Here is a 19227-nt window from a genome sequence, read left to right as displayed (position 1 = left end):
ACAATAAACTAGCCACTACCATCCACAGGATGGATATGAGGTACACAATAAACTAGTCACTACCATCCACAGGATGGATATGAGGTACACAATAAACTAGCCAGTACCATCCACAGGATGGATATGAGGTACACAATAAACTAGCCACTATCATCCACAGGATGGATATGAGGTACACAATAAACTAGCCACTACCATCCACAGGATGGATATCAGGTACACAATAAACTAGCCACTACCATCCACAGGATGGATACAGTGTACGCAAACCAGTCACTGATGAGTCTAAATCTAAATCTTCGGCCATTTAACAAATAAATTTGTCTCAAAAGACTTTCGATCCCAAAAATTCCAAATATAACTCAAAATAAAGCTAGAAGCAATTCCTGCAGAACAGCTGTCAATGTAACAAAGGTAATTTGCAGACACAATATTAGTCAGAAAACGAATTGCTGCCGTAAAGTTGATGTGAGAAAAAAAAGATAATCACTCCAGAGGTCACAGGTCAGAGATTTCTCAAACCCAGCCACCCATGATATTACTAATTAGTGAGAAGTACAGTCAAATGTAAAGTCGAAAATGCTGAACAATTTGGAAAATTTGAGTACCAGCTGTGAGTAATTTCTCGTAAGAGTTTCTGTCAATGTTTGGATGCTTTTAGTAATTATATGTGTAAAAATTTATCCCTTAGTGGTATATACATTTAAAAATATATATTTTTCCTTTATGTTAATGTAAAAATTAATAATTTTGCAGGAAGTGTTCAATCCGTCAGTCTTGACAGGAAGTGTTCAATCCGTCAGTCTTGATACGAAGTGTTTAATCCGTCAGTCTTGACAGGAAGTGTTCAATCCGTCAGTCTTGACAGGAAGTGTTCAATCCGTCAGTCTTGACAGGAAGTGTTCAATCCGTCAGTCTTGACAGGAAGTGTTCAATCCGTCAGTCTTGACAGGAAGTGTTCAATCCGTCAGTCTTGATAGGAAGTGTTCAATCCGTCAGTCTTGAGAGGAAGTGTTCAATCCGTCAGTCTTGACAGGAAGTGTTCAATCCGTCAGTCTTGACAGGAAGTGTTCAATCCGTCAGTCTTGACAGGAAGTGTTCAATCCGTCAGTCTTGACAGGAAGTGTTCAATCCGTCAGTCTTGACAGGAGTGTTCAATCCGTCAGTCTTGATAGGAAGTGTTCAATCCGTGAGTCTTGACAGGAAGTGTTCAATCCGTCAGTCTTGATAGGAAGTGGTCAATCCGTCAGTCTTGACAGGAAGTGTTCAATCCGTCAGTCTTGACAGGAAGTGTTCAATCCGCCAGTCTTGATAGGAAGTGTTCAATCCGTCAGTCTTGACAGGAAGTGTTCAATCCGTCAGTCTTGACAGGAAGTGTTCAATCCGTCAGTCTTGATAGGAAGTGTTCCATCCGTCAGTCTTGACAGGAAGTGTTCAATCCGTCAGCCTTGACAGGAAGTGTTCAATCCGCCAGTCTTGATAGGAAGTGTTCAATCCGTGAGTCTGGACAGGAAGTGTTCAATCCGTCAGTCTTGACAGGAAGTGTTCAATCCGTCAGCCTTGATAGGAAGTGGTCAATCCATCAGTCTTGACAGGAAGTGTTCAATCCGTCAGTCTTGACAGGAAGTGTTCAATCCGTCAGTCTTGATAGGAAGTGTTCAATCCGTCAGTCTTGACAGGAAGTGTTCAATCCGTCAGTCTTGACAGGAAGTGTTCAATCCGTCAGTCTTGATAGGAAGTGTTTAATCCGTCAGTCTTGACAGGAAGTGTTCAATCCGTCAGTCTTGACAGGAAGTGTTCAATCCGTCAGTCTTGATAGGAAGTGTTCAATCCGTCAGTCTTGAGAGGAAGTGTTCAATCCGTCAGTCTTGACAGGAAGTGTTCAATCCGTCAGTCTTGACAGGAAGTGTTCAATCCGTCAGTCTTGACAGGAAGTGTTCAATCCGTCAGTCTTGACAGGAAGTGTTCAATCCGTCAGTCTTGACAGGAGTGTTCAATCCGTCAGTCTTGATAGGAAGTGTTCAATCCGTGAGTCTTGACAGGAAGTGTTCAATCCGTCAGTCTTGATAGGAAGTGGTCAATCCGTCAGTCTTGACAGGAAGTGTTCAATCTGTCAGTCTTGACAGGAAGTGTTCAATCCGCCAGTCTTGATAGGAAGTGTTCAATCCGTCAGTCTTGACAGGAAGTGTTCAATCCGTCAGTCTTGACAGGAAGTGTTCAATCCGTCAGTCTTGATAGGAAGTGTTCCATCCGTCAGTCTTGACAGGAAGTGTTCAATCCGTCAGTCTTGACAGGAAGTGTTCAATCCGTCAGTCTTGATAGGAAGTGTTCAATCCGTCAGTCTTGAGAGGAAGTGTTCAATCCGTCAGTCTTGACAGGAAGTGTTCAATCCGTCAGTCTTGACAGGAAGTGTTCAATCCGTCAGTCTTGACAGGAAGTGTTCAATCCGTCAGTCTTGACAGGAAGTGTTCAATCCGTCAGTCTTGACAGGAGTGTTCAATCCGTCAGTCTTGATAGGAAGTGTTCAATCCGTGAGTCTTGACAGGAAGTGTTCAATCCGTCAGTCTTGATAGGAAGTGGTCAATCCGTCAGTCTTGACAGGAAGTGTTCAATCCGTCAGTCTTGACAGGAAGTGTTCAATCCGCCAGTCTTGATAGGAAGTGTTCAATCCGTCAGTCTTGACAGGAAGTGTTCAATCCGTCAGTCTTGACAGGAAGTGTTCAATCCGTCAGTCTTGATAGGAAGTGTTCCATCCGTCAGTCTTGACAGGAAGTGTTCAATCCGTCAGCCTTGACAGGAAGTGTTCAATCCGCCAGTCTTGATAGGAAGTGTTCAATCCGTGAGTCTTGACAGGAAGTGTTCAATCCGTCAGTCTTGACAGGAAGTGTTCAATCCGTCAGCCTTGATAGGAAGTGGTCAATCCATCAGTCTTGACAGGAAGTGTTCAATCCGTCAGTCTTGACAGGAAGTGTTCAATCCGTCAGTCTTGATAGGAAGTGTTCAATCCGTCAGTCTTGACAGGAAGTGTTCAATCCGTCAGTCTTGACAGGAAGTGTTCAATCCGTCAGTCTTGATAGGAAGTGTTTAATCCGTCAGTCTTGACAGGAAGTGTTCAATCCGTCAGTCTTGACAGGAAGTGTTCAATCCGTCAGTCTTGATAGGAAGTGTTCAATCCGTCAGTCTTGACAGGAAGTGTTCAATCCGTCAGTCTTGACAGGAAGTGTTCAATCCGTCAGTCTTGACAGGAAGTGTTCAATCCGTCAGTCTTGATAGGAAGTGTTTAATCCGTCAGTCTTGACAGGAAGTGTTCAACCCGTCAGTCTTGACAGGAAGTGTTCAATCCGTCAGTCTTGATAGGAAGTGTTCAATCCGTCAGTCTTGACAGGAAGTGTTCAATCCGTCAGTCTTGACAGGAAGTATTCAATCCGTCAGTCTTGACAGGAAGTGTTCAATCCGTCAGTCTTGACAGGAAGTGTTCAATTCGTCAGTCTTGATAGGAAGTGTTCAATCCGTCAGTCTTGACAGGAAGTGTTCAACCCGTCAGTCTTGACAGGAAGTGTTCAATCCCTCATCCTTGATAGGAAGTGTTCAATCCGTCAGTCTTGACAGGAAGTGTTCAATCCGTCAGTCTTAATAGAAAGTGTTTAATCCGTCAGTCTTGACAGGAAGTGTTCAATCCGTCAGTCTTGATAGGAAGTGTTTAATCCGTCAGTCTTGACAGGAAGTGTTCAATCCGTCAGTCTTGATAGGAAGTATTCAATCCGTCAGTCTTGACAGGAAGTGTTCAATCCGTCAGTCTTAATAGAAAGTGTTTAATCCGTCAGTCTTGACAGGAAGTCTTCAAACCGTCAGTCTTGATAGGAAGTGTTTAATCCGTCAGTCTTGACAGGAAGTGTTCAATCCGTCAGTCTTGACAGGAAGTGTTCAATCCGTCAGTCTTGATAGGAGGTGTTTAATCCGTCAGTCTTGACAGGAAGTGTTCAATCCGTCAGACTTGATAGGAAGTGTTCAATCCGTCAGTCTTGACAGGAAGTGTTCAATCCGTCAGTCTTGATAGGAAGTGTTTAATCCGTCAGTCTTGACAGGAAGTGTTCAATCCGTCAGTCTTGACAGGAAGTGTTCAATCCGTCAGTCTTGACAGGAAGTGTTCAATCCGTCAGTCTTGACAGGAAGTGTTCAATCCGTCAGTCTTGATACGAAGTGTTTAATCCGTCAGTCTTGACAGGAAGTGTTCAATCCGTCAGTCTTGACAGGAAGTGTTCAATCCGTCAGTCTTGACAGGAAGTGTTCAATCCGTCAGTCTTGACAGGAAGTGTTCAATCCGTCAGTCTTGACAGGAAGTGTTCAATCCGTCAGTCTTGACAGGAAGTGTTCAATCCGTCAGTCTTGACAGGAAGTGTTCAATCCGTCAGTCTTGACAGGAAGTGTTCAATCCGTCAGTCTTGACAGGAAGTGTTCAATCCGTCAGTCTTGATAGGAAGTGTTCAATCCGTCAGTCTTGATAGGAAGTGTTCAATCCGTCAGTCTTGACAGGAAGTGTTCAATCTGTCAGTCTTGACAGGAAGTGTTCAATCCATCAATCTTGACAGGAAGTGTTCAATCCGTCAGTCTTGACAGGAAGTGTTCAATCCGTCAGTCTTGATAGGAAGTGTTCAATCCGTCAGTCTTGATAGGAAGTGTTCTATCCGTCAGTCTTGACAGGAAGTGTTCAATCCGTCAGTCTTGACAGGAAGTGTTCAATCCGTCAGTCTTGACAGGAAGTGTTCAATCCGTCAGCCTTGACAGGAAGTGTTCAATCCGTCAGTCTTGACAGGAAGTGTTCAATCCGTAAGTCTTGACAGGAAGTGTTCAATCCGTGAGTCTTGACAGGAAGTGTTCAATCCGTCAGTCTTGATAGGAAGTGTTCAATCCGTCAGTCTTGACAGGAAGTGTTCAATCCGTCAGTCTTGATAGGAAGTGTTCAATCCGTCAGTCTTGACAGGAAGTGTTCAATCCGTCAGTCTTGATAGGAAGTGTTCAATCCGTCAGTCTTGACAGGAAGTGTTCAATCCGTCAGTCTTGACAGGAAGTGTTTAATCCGTCAGTCTTGAGAGGAAGTGTTCAATCCGTCAGCCTTGACAGGAAGTGTTCAATCCGTCAGTCTTGACAGGAAGTGTTTAATCCGTCAGTCTTGATAGGAAGTGTTTAATCCGTCAGTCTTGACAGGAAGTGTTCAATCTGTCAGTCTTGATAGGAAGTGTTCAATCCGTCAGTCTTGACAGGAAGTGTTCAATCTGTCAGTCTTGACAGGAAGTGTTCAATCTGTCAGTCTTGATAGGAAGTGTTCAATCCGTCAGTCTTGACAGGAAGTGTTCAATCTGTCAGTCTTGACAGGAAGTGTTCAATCTGTCAGTCTTGACAGGAAGTGTTCAATCTGTCAGTCTTGACAGGAAGTGTTCAATCTGTCAGTCTTGACAGGAAGTGTTCAATCTGTCAGTCTTGACAGGAAGTGTTCAATCTGTCAGTCTTGACAGGAAGTGTTCAATCCGTCAGTCTTGACAGGAAGTGTTCAATCCGTCAGTCTTGACAGGAAGTGTTCAATCCGTGAGTCTTGACAGGAAGTGTTCAATCCGTGAGTCTTGACAGGAAGTGTTCAATCCGTGAGTCTTGACAGGAAGTGTTCAATCTGTCAGTCTTGACAGGAAGTGTTCAATCTGTCAGTCTTGACAGGAAGTGTTCAATCTGTCAGTCTTGACAGGAAGTGTTCAATCTGTCAGTCTTGACAGGAAGTGTTCAATCTGTCAGTCTTGATAGGAAGTGTTCAATTTGTCAGTCTTGATAGGAAGTGTTTAATCCGTCAGTCTTGACAGGAAGTGTTCAATCTGTCAGTCTTGACAGGAAGTGTTCAATCCGTCAGTCTTGACAGGAAGTGTTCAATCCGTCAGTCAATGACCGTCACTTCGGTTTCAGACCAAGAGACAGTAACTTACCCAATGAGACAGAAATTCCATTTGCCTTTAGACCGTTTAAGGGATCTTGATCCAAGGAATCTAGCTTATTAACGTCCTGGGTTGATATTCCAGGGTTATTAACCCTACGGGGTTAATATTCCAGGGTTATTAACGTCCTGGGTTAATATTCCAGGGTTATTAACGTCCTGTGTTAATATTCCAGGGTTATTAACGTCCTGGGTTAATACTTCAGTGTTATTAACGTCCTGGGTTAATATTTCAGGGTTATTAACGTCCTGGGTTAATACTCCAGGGTTATTAACGTCCTGGGTTAATATTCCAGGGTTATTAACGTCCTGGGTTAATATTCCAGGGTTATTAACGTCCTGGGTTAATATTCCAGGGTTATTAACGTCCTGGGTTAATACTCCAGGGTTATTAACATCCTTGGTTAATATTCCAGGGTTATTAACGTCCTGGATTAATATTCCAGGGTTATTAACGTCCTGGGTTAATATTCCAGGGTTATTAACGTCCTGGGTTAATACTCCAGGGTTATTAACATCCTTGGTTAATATTCCAGGGTTATTAACGTCCTGGGTTAATATTCCAGGGTTATTAACGTCCTGGCTTAATACTCCAGGGTTATTAACATCCTGGGTTAATATTTCAGGGTTATTAACGTCCTGGGATAATACTCCAGGGTTATTAACGTCCTGGGTTAATATTTCAGGGTTATTAACGTCCTGGGTTAATACTCCAGGGTTATTAACGTCCTGGGTTAACACTCCAGGGTTATTAACGTCCTGGGTTAATATTTCAGGGTTATTAACGTCCTGGGTTAATACTCCAGGGTTATTAACGTCCTGGGTTAACACTCCAGGGTTATTAACCCTCCTGGGTTAATAACGAGGGTTATTAACCCTCCTGGGTTAATAACGAGGGTTATTAACCCTCCTGGGTTAATAACGAGGGTTATTAACCCTCCTGGGTTAATAACGAGGGTTATTAACCCTCCTGGGTTAATAACGAGGGTTATTAACCCTCCTGGGTTAATAACGAGGGTTATTAACCCTCCTGGGTTAATAACGAGGGTTATTAACCCTCCTGGGTTAATAACGAGGGTTATTAACCCTCCTGGGTTAATAACGAGGGTTATTAACCCTCCTGGGTTAATAACGAGGGTTATTAACCTGGAATATTAACGTCGTGGATTAGTAATTAAAGGAATATCTTCATGTGTATATTCCTTGTTTACTTCCACGTTTTCCTCTCTCCCTACCTCCCCACCCACTTTCCTCTCTCCCTACCTCCCCACCCACTTTCCTCTCTCTCTACCTCCCCACCCCCCACTTTCCTCTCTCTACCTCTTTCCTCTCTCCCTACCTCCCACCCACTTTCCTCTCTCCCTACCTCCCCACCCACTTTCCTCTCTCCCTACCTCCCCACCCACTTTCCTCTCTCCCAACCACCCCCCACTTTCCTCTCTCCCTACCTCCCCACCCACTTTCCTCTCTCCCTACCTCCCCACCCACTTTCCTCTCTCCCTACCTCCCCACCCACTTTCCTCTCTCCCTACCTCCCCACCCACTTTCCTCTCTCCCTACCTCCCCACCCACTTTCCTCTCTCCCTACCTCCCCACCCACTTTCCTCTCTCCCTACCTCCCCACCCACTTTCCTCTCTCCCTACCTCCCCACCCACTTTCCTCTCTCCCTACCTCCCCACCCACTTTCCTCTCTCCCTACCTCCCCACCCACTTTCCTCTCTCCCTACCTCCCCACCCACTTTCCTCTCTCCTTACCTCCCCACCCACTTTCCTCTCTACCTCCCCACCCACTTTCTACCTCCCCACCTCCCCACCCACTTTCCTCTCCCTCCCTCCCGCCCCACCCACTTTCCTCTCTCCCTACCTCCCCACCCACTTTCCTCTCTCCCTACCTCCCCACCCACTTTCCTCTCTCTCTACCTCCCCACCCACTTTCCTCTCTCCCTACCTCCCCACCCACGTTCCTCTCTCCCTACCCACTTTCCTCTCCTACCTCCCACCCACTTTCCTCTCTCCCTACCTCCCCACCCACTTTCCTCTCTCCCTACCTCCCCACCCACATTCCTCTCTCCCGACCTCCCCACCCACTTTCCTCTCTCCCTACCTCCCCACCCACTTTCCTCTCTCCCTACCTCCCCACCCACTTTCCTCTCTCCCTACCTCCCCACCCACCCACTTTCCTCTCTCCCTTTCCTCTCTCCTACCTCCCCACCCACTTTCCTCTCTCCCTACCTCCCCACCCACTTTCCTCTCTCCCTACCTCCCCACCCACTTTCCTCTCTCCCTACCTCCCCACCCACTTTCCTCTCTCCCTACCTCCCCACCCACTTTCCTCTCTCCCGACCTCCCCACCCACTTTCCTCTCTCCCTACCTCCCCACCCACTTTCCTCTCTCCCTACCTCCCCACCCACTTTCCTCTCTCCCTACCTCCCCACCCACTTTCCTCTCTCCCTACCTCCCCACCCACTTTCCTCTCTCCCTACCTCCCCACCCACTTTCCTCTCTCCCTACCTCCCCACCCACTTTCCTCTCTCCCTACCTCCCCACCTTTCCTCTCTCCCTACCTCCCCACCCACTTTCCTCTCTCCCTACCTCCCCACCCACTTTCCTCTCTCCCTACCTCCCCACCCACTTTCCTCTCTCCCTACCTCCCCACCCACTTTCCTCTCTCCCTACCTCCCCACCCACTTTCCTCTCTCCCTACCTCCCCACCCACTTTCCTCTCTCCCTACCTCCCCACCCACTTTCCTCTCTCCCTACCTCCCCACCCACTTTCCTCTCTCCCTACCTCCCCACCCACTTTCATCTCTCCCTACCTCCCAACCCACTTTCCTCTCTCCCCTCCCCACCCACTTTCCCTCACCCCCCACCCACTTTCCTCTCTCCCTACCTCCCCACCCACTTTCCTCTCTCCCTACCTCCCCACCCACTTTCCTCTCTCCCTACCTCCCCACCCACTTTCCTCTCTCCCTACCTCCCCACCCACTTTCCTCTCTCCCTACCTCCCCACCCACTTTCCTCTCTCACTACCTCCCCACCCACTTTACTCTCTCCCCTCCCCACCCACTTTCCTCTCTCCTACCTCCCCACCCACTTTCCTCTCTCCCTACCTCCCCACCCACTTTCCTCTCTCCCTACCTCCCCACCCACTTTCCTCTCTCCCTACCTCCCCACCCACTTTCCTCTCTCCCTACCTCCCCACCCACTTTCCTCTCTCCCTACCTCCCCACCCACTTTCCTCTCTCCCTACCTCCCCACCCACTTTCCTCTCTCCCTACCTCCCCACCCACTTTCCTCTCTCCCTACCTCCCCACCCACTTTCCTCTCTCCCTACCTCCCCACCCACTTTCCTCTCTCCCTACCTCCCCACCCCACTTTCCTCTCTCCCTACCTCCCCACCCACTTTTCCTCTCTCCCTACCTCCCCACCCACTTTCCTCTCTCCCTACCTCCCCACCCACTTTCCTCTCTCCCTACCTCCCCACCCACTTTCCTCTCTCCCTACCTCCCCACCCTCTCTCCCTACTTTCCTCTCTCCCTACCTCCCCACCCACTTTCCTCTCTCCCTACCTCCCCACCCACTTTCCTCTCTCCCTACCTCCCCACCCACTTTCCTCTCTCCCTACCTCCCCACCCACTTTCCTCTCTCCCTACCTCCCCACCCACTTTCCTCTCTCCCTACCTCCCCACCCACTTTCCTCTCTCCCTACCTCCCCACCCACTTTCCTCTCTCACTACCACCCCACCCACATTCCTCTCTCCCTACCTCCCACCCCACTTTCCTCTCTCCCTACCTACCCACCCACTTTCCTCTCTCCCTACCTCCCCACCCACTTTCCTCTCTCCCTACCTCCCCACCCACTTTCCTCTCTCCCTACCTCCCCACCCACTTTCCTCTCTCCCTACCTCCCCACCCACTTTCCTCTCTCCCTACCTCCCCACCCACTTTCCTCTCTCCCTACCTCCCCACCCACTTTCCTCTCTCCCTACCTCCCCACCCACTTTCCTCTCTCCCTACCTCCCCACCCACTTTCCTCTCTCCCTACCTCCCCACCCACTTTCCTCTCTCCCTACCTCCCCACCCACTTTCCTCTCTCCCTACCTCCCCACCCACTTTCCTCTCTCCCTACCTCCCCACCCACTTTCCTCTCTCCCTACCTCCCCACCCACTTTCCTCTCTCCCCTACCTACCCACTTTCCTCTCTCCCTACCTCACCCACTTTCCTCTCTCCCTACCTCCCCACCCACTTTCCTCTCTCCCTACCTCCCCACCCACTTTCCTCTCTCCCTACCTCCCCACCCACTTTCCTCTCTCCCTACCCACTTTCCTCCCCACCCACTTTCCTCTCTCCCTACTACCTCCCCACCCACTTTCCTCTCTCCCTACCTCCCCACCCACTTTCCTCTCTCCCTACCTCCCCACCCACTTTCCTCTCTCCCCTACCCACTTTCCTCTCTCCCTACCTCCCCACCCACTTTCCTCTCTCCCTACCTCACCACCCACTTTACTCTCTCCCTACCTCCCCACCCACTTTCCTCTCTCCTACCTCCCCACCCACTTTCCTCTCTCCCTACCTCCCCACCCACTTTCCTCTCTCCCTACCTCCCCACCCACTTTCCTCTCTCCCTACCTCCCCACCCACCCTCTCTCTCTACCTCCCCACCCACTTTCCTCTCTCCCTACCTCCCCACCCACTTTCCTCTCTCCCTACCTCCCCACCCACTTTCCTCTCTCCCTACCTCCCCACCCACTTTCCTCTCTCCCTACCTCCCCACCCACTTTCCTCTCTCCCTACCTCCCCACCCACTTTCCTCTCTCCCTACCTCCCCACCCACTTTCCTCTCTCCCTACCTCCCCACCCACTTTCCTCTCTCCCTACCTCCCCACCCACTTTCCTCTCTCCCTACCTCCCCACCCACTTTCCTCTCTCCCTACCTCCCCACCCACTTTCCTCTCTCCCTACCTCCCCACCCACTTTCCTCTCTCCCTACCTCCCCACCCACTTTCCTCTCTCCCTACCTCCCCACCCACTTTCCTCTCTCCCTACCTCCCCACCCACTTTCCTCTCTCCCTACCTCCCCACCCACTTTCCTCTCTCCTCTACCTCCCCACCCACTTTCCTCTCTCCCTACCTCCCCACCCACTTTCCTCTCTCCCTACCCACTTTCCCCACCTCACTTTCCTCTCTCCCTACCTCCCCACCCACTTTGCTCTCTCCCTAGCTCCCCACCCACTTTCCTCTCTCCCTACCTCCCCACCCACTTTCCTCTCTCCCTACCTCCCCACCCACTTTCCTCTCTCCCTACCTCCCCACCCCCTTTCCTCTCTCACTACCTCCCCACCCACTTTTCCTCTCTCCCTACCTCCCCACCCACTTTCCTCTCTCCCTACCTCCCCACCCACTTTCCTCTCTCCCTACCTCCCCACCCACTTTCCTCTCTCCCAACCTCCCCACCCACGTTACTCTCTCCCTACCCACTCCTCTCTCCCTACCACCCCACTGTCCTCTCTCCCTACCTCCCCACCCACTTTCCTCTCTCCCTACCTCCCCACCCACTTTCCTCTCTCCCTACCTCCCCACCCACTTTCCTCTCTCCCTACCTCCCCACCCACTTTCCTCTCTCCCTACCTCCCCACCCACTTTCCTCTCTCCCTACCTCCCCACCCACTTTCCTCTCTCCCTACCTCCCCACCCACTTTCCTCACTCCCTACCTCCCCACCGACTTTCCTCTCTCCCTACCTCCCCACCCACTTTCCTCTCTCCCTACCTCCCCACCCACTTTCCTCTCTCCCTACCTCCCCACCCACTTTCCTCTCTCCCTACCTCCCCACCCACTTTCCTCTCTCCCTACCTCCCCACCCACTTTCCTCTCTCCCTCCCCACCCACTTTCCCCACCTCACCCACTTTCCTCTCTCCCTACCTCCCCACCCACTTTCCTCTCTCCCTACCTCCCCACCCACTTTCCTCTCTCCCTACCTCCCCACCCACTTTCCTCTCTACCTACCTCCCCACCCACTTTCCTCTCTCCCTACCTCCCCACACACTTTCCTCTCTCCCTACCTCCCCACCCACTTTCCTCTCTCCATACTTCCCCACCCACTTTCCTTTCTCCCTACCTCCCCACCCACTTTCCTCTCTCCCTACCTCCCCACCCACTTTCCTCTCTCCCTACCTCCCCACCCACTTTCCTCTCTCCCTACCTCCCCACCCACTTTCCTCTCTCCCTACCTCCCCACCCACTTTCCTCTCTCCCTATCCCCCACCCACTTTCCTCTCTCTCTCTATCTCCCCACCCACTTTCCTCTCTCCCTACCTCCCCACCCACTTTCCTCTCTCCCTACCTCCCCACCCACTTTCCTCTCTCCCTACCTCCCCACCCACTTTCCTCTCTCCCTACCTCCCCACCCACTTTCCTCTCTCTCTACCTCCCCACCCACTTTCCTCTCTCCCTTCCTCCCCACCCACTTTCCTCTCTCCCTACCTCCCCACCCACTTTCCTCTCTCCCTACCTCTCCACCCACTTTTCTCTCTCCCTCTGGTTTCCCTCTCCCTACCTCCCCACCCACTTTCCTCTCTCCCTACCTCCCCACCCACTTTCCTCTCTCCCTACCTCCCCACCCACTTTCCTCTCTCCCTACCTCCCCACCCACTTTCCTCTCTCCCTACCTCCCCACCCACTTTCCTCTCTCTCTACCTCCCCACCCACTTTCCTCTCTCCCTGCCTCCCCACCCACTTTCCTCTCTCCCTACCTCCCCACCCACTTTCCTCTCTCCCTACCTCTCCACCCACTTTTCTCTCTCCCTCTGGTTTCCCTCTCCCTACCTCCCCACCCACTTTCCTCTCTCCCTACCTCCCCACCCACTTTCCTCTCTCCCTACCTCCCCACCCACTTTCCTCTCTCCCTACCTCCCCACCCACTTTCGTCTCTCCCTACCTCCCCACCCACTTTCCTCTCTCTCTACCTCCCCACCCACTTTCCTCTCTCCCTGCCTCCCCACCCACTTTCCTCTCTCCCTACCTCCCCACCCACTTTCCTCTCTCCCTACCTCTCCACCCACTTTTCTCTCTCCCTCTGGTTTCCCTCTCCCTACCTCCCCACCCACTTTCCTCTCTCCCTACCTCCCCACCCACTTTCCTCTCTCCCTCAATCATCTCATCTTGCTCCCTCCCTACCTCCCTCTCTAGAAGTGTATACACCAAACACAAGAGTCTGATTGATCAGCTGCTGGATCCCACGTACCCTTTTTACCTCCTCCCACCCTTTCCTCCCACACTCTCCTCTACTCCCACCCTTTCCTCCCACTCTCTCCTCTACTCCCACCCTTTCCTCCCACTCTCTCCTCTACTCCCACCCTTTCCTCCCACACTCTCCTATTCTCCCACCCTTTCCTCCCACACTCTCCTATACTCCCACCCTTTCCTCCCACACACTCCTACACTCCCACCCTTTCCTCCCACACACTCCTATACTCCCACCCTTTCCTCCCACCCTATCTTCCAAAAATCCTCCCCAGGTTCAAATATTCCCCTTCAGCACCTCCCCAACAACCCCCTTAGTGACTTTCGTCACTCCCCTCCTCTCCTTACCCCCCTCCCCCTCCACCAGCCTCATCCAATCAACACAGAAATTCGGTAATCACATTGTTGATTTTATGGAGGAGTGTAAATTTGGAGAGAGAGAGAGAGAGAGAGAGAGAGAGAGAGAGAGAGAGACGAGATAACGTCAGTTGATCAAATGAAAATGCTGGCCCACAGATGGCTCCAACTTCATCCTGTTCCCTACTTGTATGTCTCATAACAAAAATGCTTTCAAATGAGCTGATGTAGGTAACAGCTCTTAGCTTGCCAATAAAGTTAGGAATCCTCCTGTAAATAGCTGTCAATAAAGCTAGGGATCCTTAACCTTGTCAAACCCTGTGTAAAAAAAAAAAAAAAAAAAAAAAAAAAAAAAAAAAAAAAAAAAAAAAAAAAGAGAGAGAGATAGAGAGAGAGAGAGAGAGAGAGAGAGAGAGAGAGAGAGAGAGAGAGAGAGAGAGAGAGAGAGAGAGAGATGGTTCTCACAATCTATTTCAACGACCCATTAAAACTTATCTCTGATAAGGTTTAACTGATGTCGTTGTAGGATTCGAACCTGTGCAATACAAGCCTAACCTGTGGCAGCTAGTGTGTGGAGGCCAGGACTACTCAACAACCATCTCCTTAACGAGAAAAAAGTGATGGTTTTTAACCATCTCGTGCTTCCTCAGCTCTAAATGAGAATATTTTGGACTTTGAGAAGGAGGCGGCGATCTACGACTAAGAGGTGAATGTAGAGGAAGGTGGTCAGTCCCTCAGTCTTGATGGAAGGTGGTCAGTCCCTCAGCCTTGATGGAAGGTGGTCAGTCCCTCAGCCTTGATGGAAGGTGGTCAGTCCCTCAGCCTTGATGGAAGGTGGTCAGTCCCTCAGCCTTGATGGAAGGTGGTCAGTCCCTCAGCCTTGATGGAAGGTGGTCACTCCCTCAGCCTTGATGGAAGGTGGTCAGTCCCTCAGTCTTGATGGAAGGTGGTCAGTCCCTCAGCCTTGATGGAAGGTGGTCACTCCCTCAGCCTTGATGGAAGGTGGTCAGTCCCTCAGCCTTGATGGAAGGTGGTCAGTCCCTCAGCCTTGATGGAAGGTGGTCAGTCCCTCAGCCTTGATGGAAGGTGGTCAGTCCCTCAGCCTTGATGGAAGGTGGTCAGTCCCTCAGCCTTGATGGAAGGTGGTCACTCCCTCAGCCTTGATGGAAGGTGGTCAGTCCCTCAGCCTTGATGGAAGGTGGTCAGTCCCTCAGCCTTGATGGAAGGTGGTCACTCCCTCAGCCTTGATGGAAGGTGGTCACTCCCTCAGCCTTGATGGAAGGTGGTCAGTCCCTCAGCCTTGATGGAAGGTGGTCAGTCCCTCAGCCTTGATGGAAGGTGGTCACTCCCTCAGCCTTGATGGAAGGTGGTCACTCCCTCAGCCTTGATGGAAGGTGGTCACTCCCTCAGCCTTGATGGAAGGTGGTCAGTCCCTCAGCCTTGATGGAAGGTGGTCACTCCCTCAGCCTTGATGGAAGGTGGTCAGTCCCTCAGCCTTGATAGAAGATGGTCAGTCCCTCAGCCTTGATGGAAGGTGGTCAGTCCCTCAGCCTTGATGGAAGGTGGTCAGTCCCTCAGCCTTGATGGAAGGTGGTCAGTCCCTCAGCCATGATGGAAGGTGGGCAGTCCTTTAGCCTTGATAGATGGTGGTCAGTCCCTCAGCATCGACAGAAGGTGGTCAGTCCCTCAGTCCCTCAGCCTTGATAGATGGTTGTCAGTCCCTCAGCCTCGACAGAAGGTGGTCAGTCCCTCAGCTTCGACAGAAGGTGGTCAGTCCCTCAGCCTTGATAGATGGTTGTCAGTCCCTCAGCCTCGACAGAAGGTGGTCAGTCCCTCAGCTTCGACAGAAGATGGTCAGTCCCTCAGCCTTCATGAAAGGTGGTCAGTCCCTCAGCCTTGAATGAAGATGGTCAGTCCCTCAGCCTTGATGGAAGGTGGTCAGTCCCTCAGCCTTGATGGAAGGCGGTCAGTCCCTCAGCCTTGATGGAAGGTGGTCAGTCCCTAGCCTTGATGGAAGGTGGTCATTCCCTTAGTCTTGATAGAAGGTGGTCAGTCCCTCAGCCTTGATGGAAGGTGGTCAGTCTCTCAGTCTTGATAGAAGGTGGTCAGTCCCTCAGCCTTTGATGGAAGGTGGTCAGTCCCTCAGTCTTGATAGAAGGTGGTCAGTCCCTCAGCCATGATGGAAGGTGGGCAGTCCTTTAGCCTTGATAGATGGTGGTCAGTCCCTCAGCATCGACAGAAGGTGGTCAGTCCCTCAGTCCCTCAGCCTTGATAGATGGTGGTCAGTCCCTCAGCCTCGACAGAAGATGGTCAGTCCCTCAGCCTCGACAGAAAGTGGTCAGTCCCTCAACCTTGATGGAAGGTGGTCAGTCCCTCAGCCTTGATGGAAGGTGGTCAGTCCCTCAGCCTTGATGGAAGGTGGTCAGTCCCTCAGCCTTGATGGGAGGTGGTCAGTTCCTCAGCCTTGATGGGAGGTGGTCAGTCCCTCAGCCTTCATGGATGGGGAGACATGATAACGACATATAAAACACTCCGCGGAACAGACAAGGAGGACAAAGACAGGATGTTCCAGAGATGGGACACAGAAACAAGGGGTAACAATTGTTAGTTGAAGACTCAGATGAGTCAGAGGGATGTTAGGAAGTATTTCTTCAGTCACAGAGTTGTCAGGAAGTGGAACAGTCTAGAAAGTGACGTAGTGGAGGCGGGAACCATACATAGTTTTAAGACGAGGTTTGATAAAGCACATGGAGCAGGGAGAGAGAGGACCCAGTAGCAATCAGTGAAGAGGCGGGGCCAGGAGCTATGACTCGACCCCTGCAGCCACAAATAGGTGAGTACACACACACACACACACACACAAACACACAACATACACACAACACACACACACACAACCACACACACACACACACACACACACACGCACACACGCACACACAACACACACACACACACAGACACATACACAACAACATACACCACACACAACACACATACGCACACACACACACAGGGGTCAGTTCTAGGACCAGTGCTATTTTTGATATATGTGAACGACATGATGGAAGGAATAGACTCTGAAGTGTCCCTGTTCGCAGATGACGTGAAGTTGATGAGAAGAATTAAATCGGATGAGGATGAGGCAGGACTGCAAAGAGACCTGGACAGGCTGGACATGTGGTCCAGTAACTGGCTTCTCGAATTCAATCCAGCCAAATGCAAAGTCATGAATATTGGGGAGGGGAAAAGAAGACCGCAGACAGAGTATAGGCTAGGTGGACAAAGACTACAGACCTCACTCAGGGAGAAAGACCTTGGGGTGACCATAACACCGAGCACATCACCGGAGGCACACATCAACCAAATAACTGCTGCAGCATACGGGCGCCTGGCAAACCTGAGAATAGCGTTCCGATACCTTAATAAGGAATCGTTCAAGACACTGTACACTGTGTATGTTAGGCCCATACTGGAGTATGCAGCACCAGTCTGGAACCCACACCTGGTCAAGCACGTCAAGAAGTTAGAGAAAGTACAAAGGTTTGCAACAAGGCTAGTCCCAGAGCTCAGGGGAATGTCGTACGAGGAAAGGTTGAGGGAGATCAGTGTCGTCAGGGACTGACGACACTGGAGGACAGAAGGGTCAGGGGAGACATGATAACGACATACAAGATACTGCGGGGAATAGACAAGGTGGACAGAGATAGGATGTTCCAGAGAGGGGACACAGGGACAAGGGGTCACAACTGGATGTTAGGAAGTATTTCTTCAGTCATAGAGTTGTCAGGAAGTGGAATAGCCTAGCAAGTGAAGTAGTGGAGGCAGGAACCATACATAGTTTTAAGAAGAGGTATGATACAGCTCAGGAAGCAGAGAGAGAGAGGACCTAGTAGCGATCAGTGAAGAGGCGGGGCCAGGAGCTGAGTCTCGACCCCTGGAACCACAATTAGGTGAGTACAATTAGGTGAGTACACAACAACACACACACCACACGCACACATGCACACGCACACACACACACACACACGCACACGCATACACACACACGCACATAAGGGACAGAAGGTGATAATTGCAGTAATGTACAACCCACCACAGAACTGCAGGAGGCCAAGAGAAGAATACGATGAGAGCAACAGAACAATGATCGACACACTAGCCGAGGTGGCCAGGAGAGCACACATGGGGTGAGCAAAGTTACTAGTTATGGGTGATTTCAATCACAAGGAGATTGGGAAAACCTGGAGCCCCATGGGGGTCCCAATACATGGAGAGCCAAGATGATGGATGTGGTACTGGAGAACCTCATGCATCAACATGTTAGAGACACTACCAGAGAGAGAGGAGAGGATGAACCAGCAAGGTTGGACCTTGTATTCACCATGAGTAGTTCGGACATCGAGGGTATCATGTATGAAAGGCCCCTGGGAGCTAGTGATCATGTGGTTCTGTGCTTCGACTACATAGTTGAGCTCCAAGTGGAGAGAGTAGCAGGAATAGGCTGGGAAAAACCAAACTACAAAAGGGGGAACTACTCAGGCATGAGGAACTTCCTTCAAGACATTCAGTGGAAGAGGGAACTGACAGGAAAACCAGTACAAGAAATGATGGACTATGTGGCAACAAAATGCAAGGAGGCAGAGGAGAGGTTTGTTCCCAAGGGAAACAGAAATAATGGGAAGAACAGTACGAGGCTCAGAGACAATATGAAAATGACATAGCATCAAAAGTAAAGACTGACCCGAAGCTGTTGTACAGCCACATCAGGAGGAAAACAACAGTCAAGGACCAGGTAATCAGACTGAGGAAGGGTGATGGGGAATTCACAAGAAACGACCGAGAGGTATGTCAGGAGCTCAACACAAGATTTAAAGAGGTATTTACAGTGGAAACCTGTAGGACTCCAAGAAATCAGAACAGGGGGGCACACGAGCAAGTGCTGGATGAGGTACATATAACCAAGGAGGAGGTGAAGAAGCTGCTATGCGAACTTGACACCTCAAAGGCGGTGGGACCAGACAACATCTGTCCATGGGTCCTTAAAGAGGGAGCAGAGATATTGTGTGAGCCATTAACAAAGATCTTCAACACATCATTTGAAACTGGGCAACTCCCTGAGGTATGGAAAATGGCAAATGTAGTCCCAATTTTTAAAAAGGGAGACAGACATGAGGCACTAAACTACAGACCTGTATCACTAACGTGTATAGTATGCAAGGTCATGGAGAAGATCATCAGGAGGAGAGTGGTGGGGCACCTGGAAAGAAACAAGTGTATAATTGACAACCAGCACGGTTTCAGGGAAGGAAAATCCTGTGTCACAAACCTACTAGAGTTTTATGACAAGGTGACAGAAGTAAGACAAGAGAGAGAGGGGTGGATCGACTGCGTATTTTTGGACTGCAAGAAGGCCTTCGACACAGTTCCTCACAAGAGGTTACTGCAAAAGCTAGAGGACCAGGCACACATAACAGGAAAGGCACTGCAATGGATCAGAGAATACCTGACAGGGAGGCAACAACGAGTCATGGTACGCGACGAGGTGTCAAAGTGGGCGCCTGTGACAAGCGGGGTTCCACAGGGGTCAGTCCTAGGACCTGTGCTGTTCTTGGTATACGTGAACGACATAACGGAAGGGATAGACT

Source organism: Cherax quadricarinatus, chromosome 97, assembly GCF_038502225.1.
Source record: "Cherax quadricarinatus isolate ZL_2023a chromosome 97, ASM3850222v1, whole genome shotgun sequence".
Lineage (NCBI taxonomy): Eukaryota > Metazoa > Arthropoda > Malacostraca > Decapoda > Parastacidae > Cherax > Cherax quadricarinatus.
Note: the sequence above shows the minus strand (reverse complement) of the source record.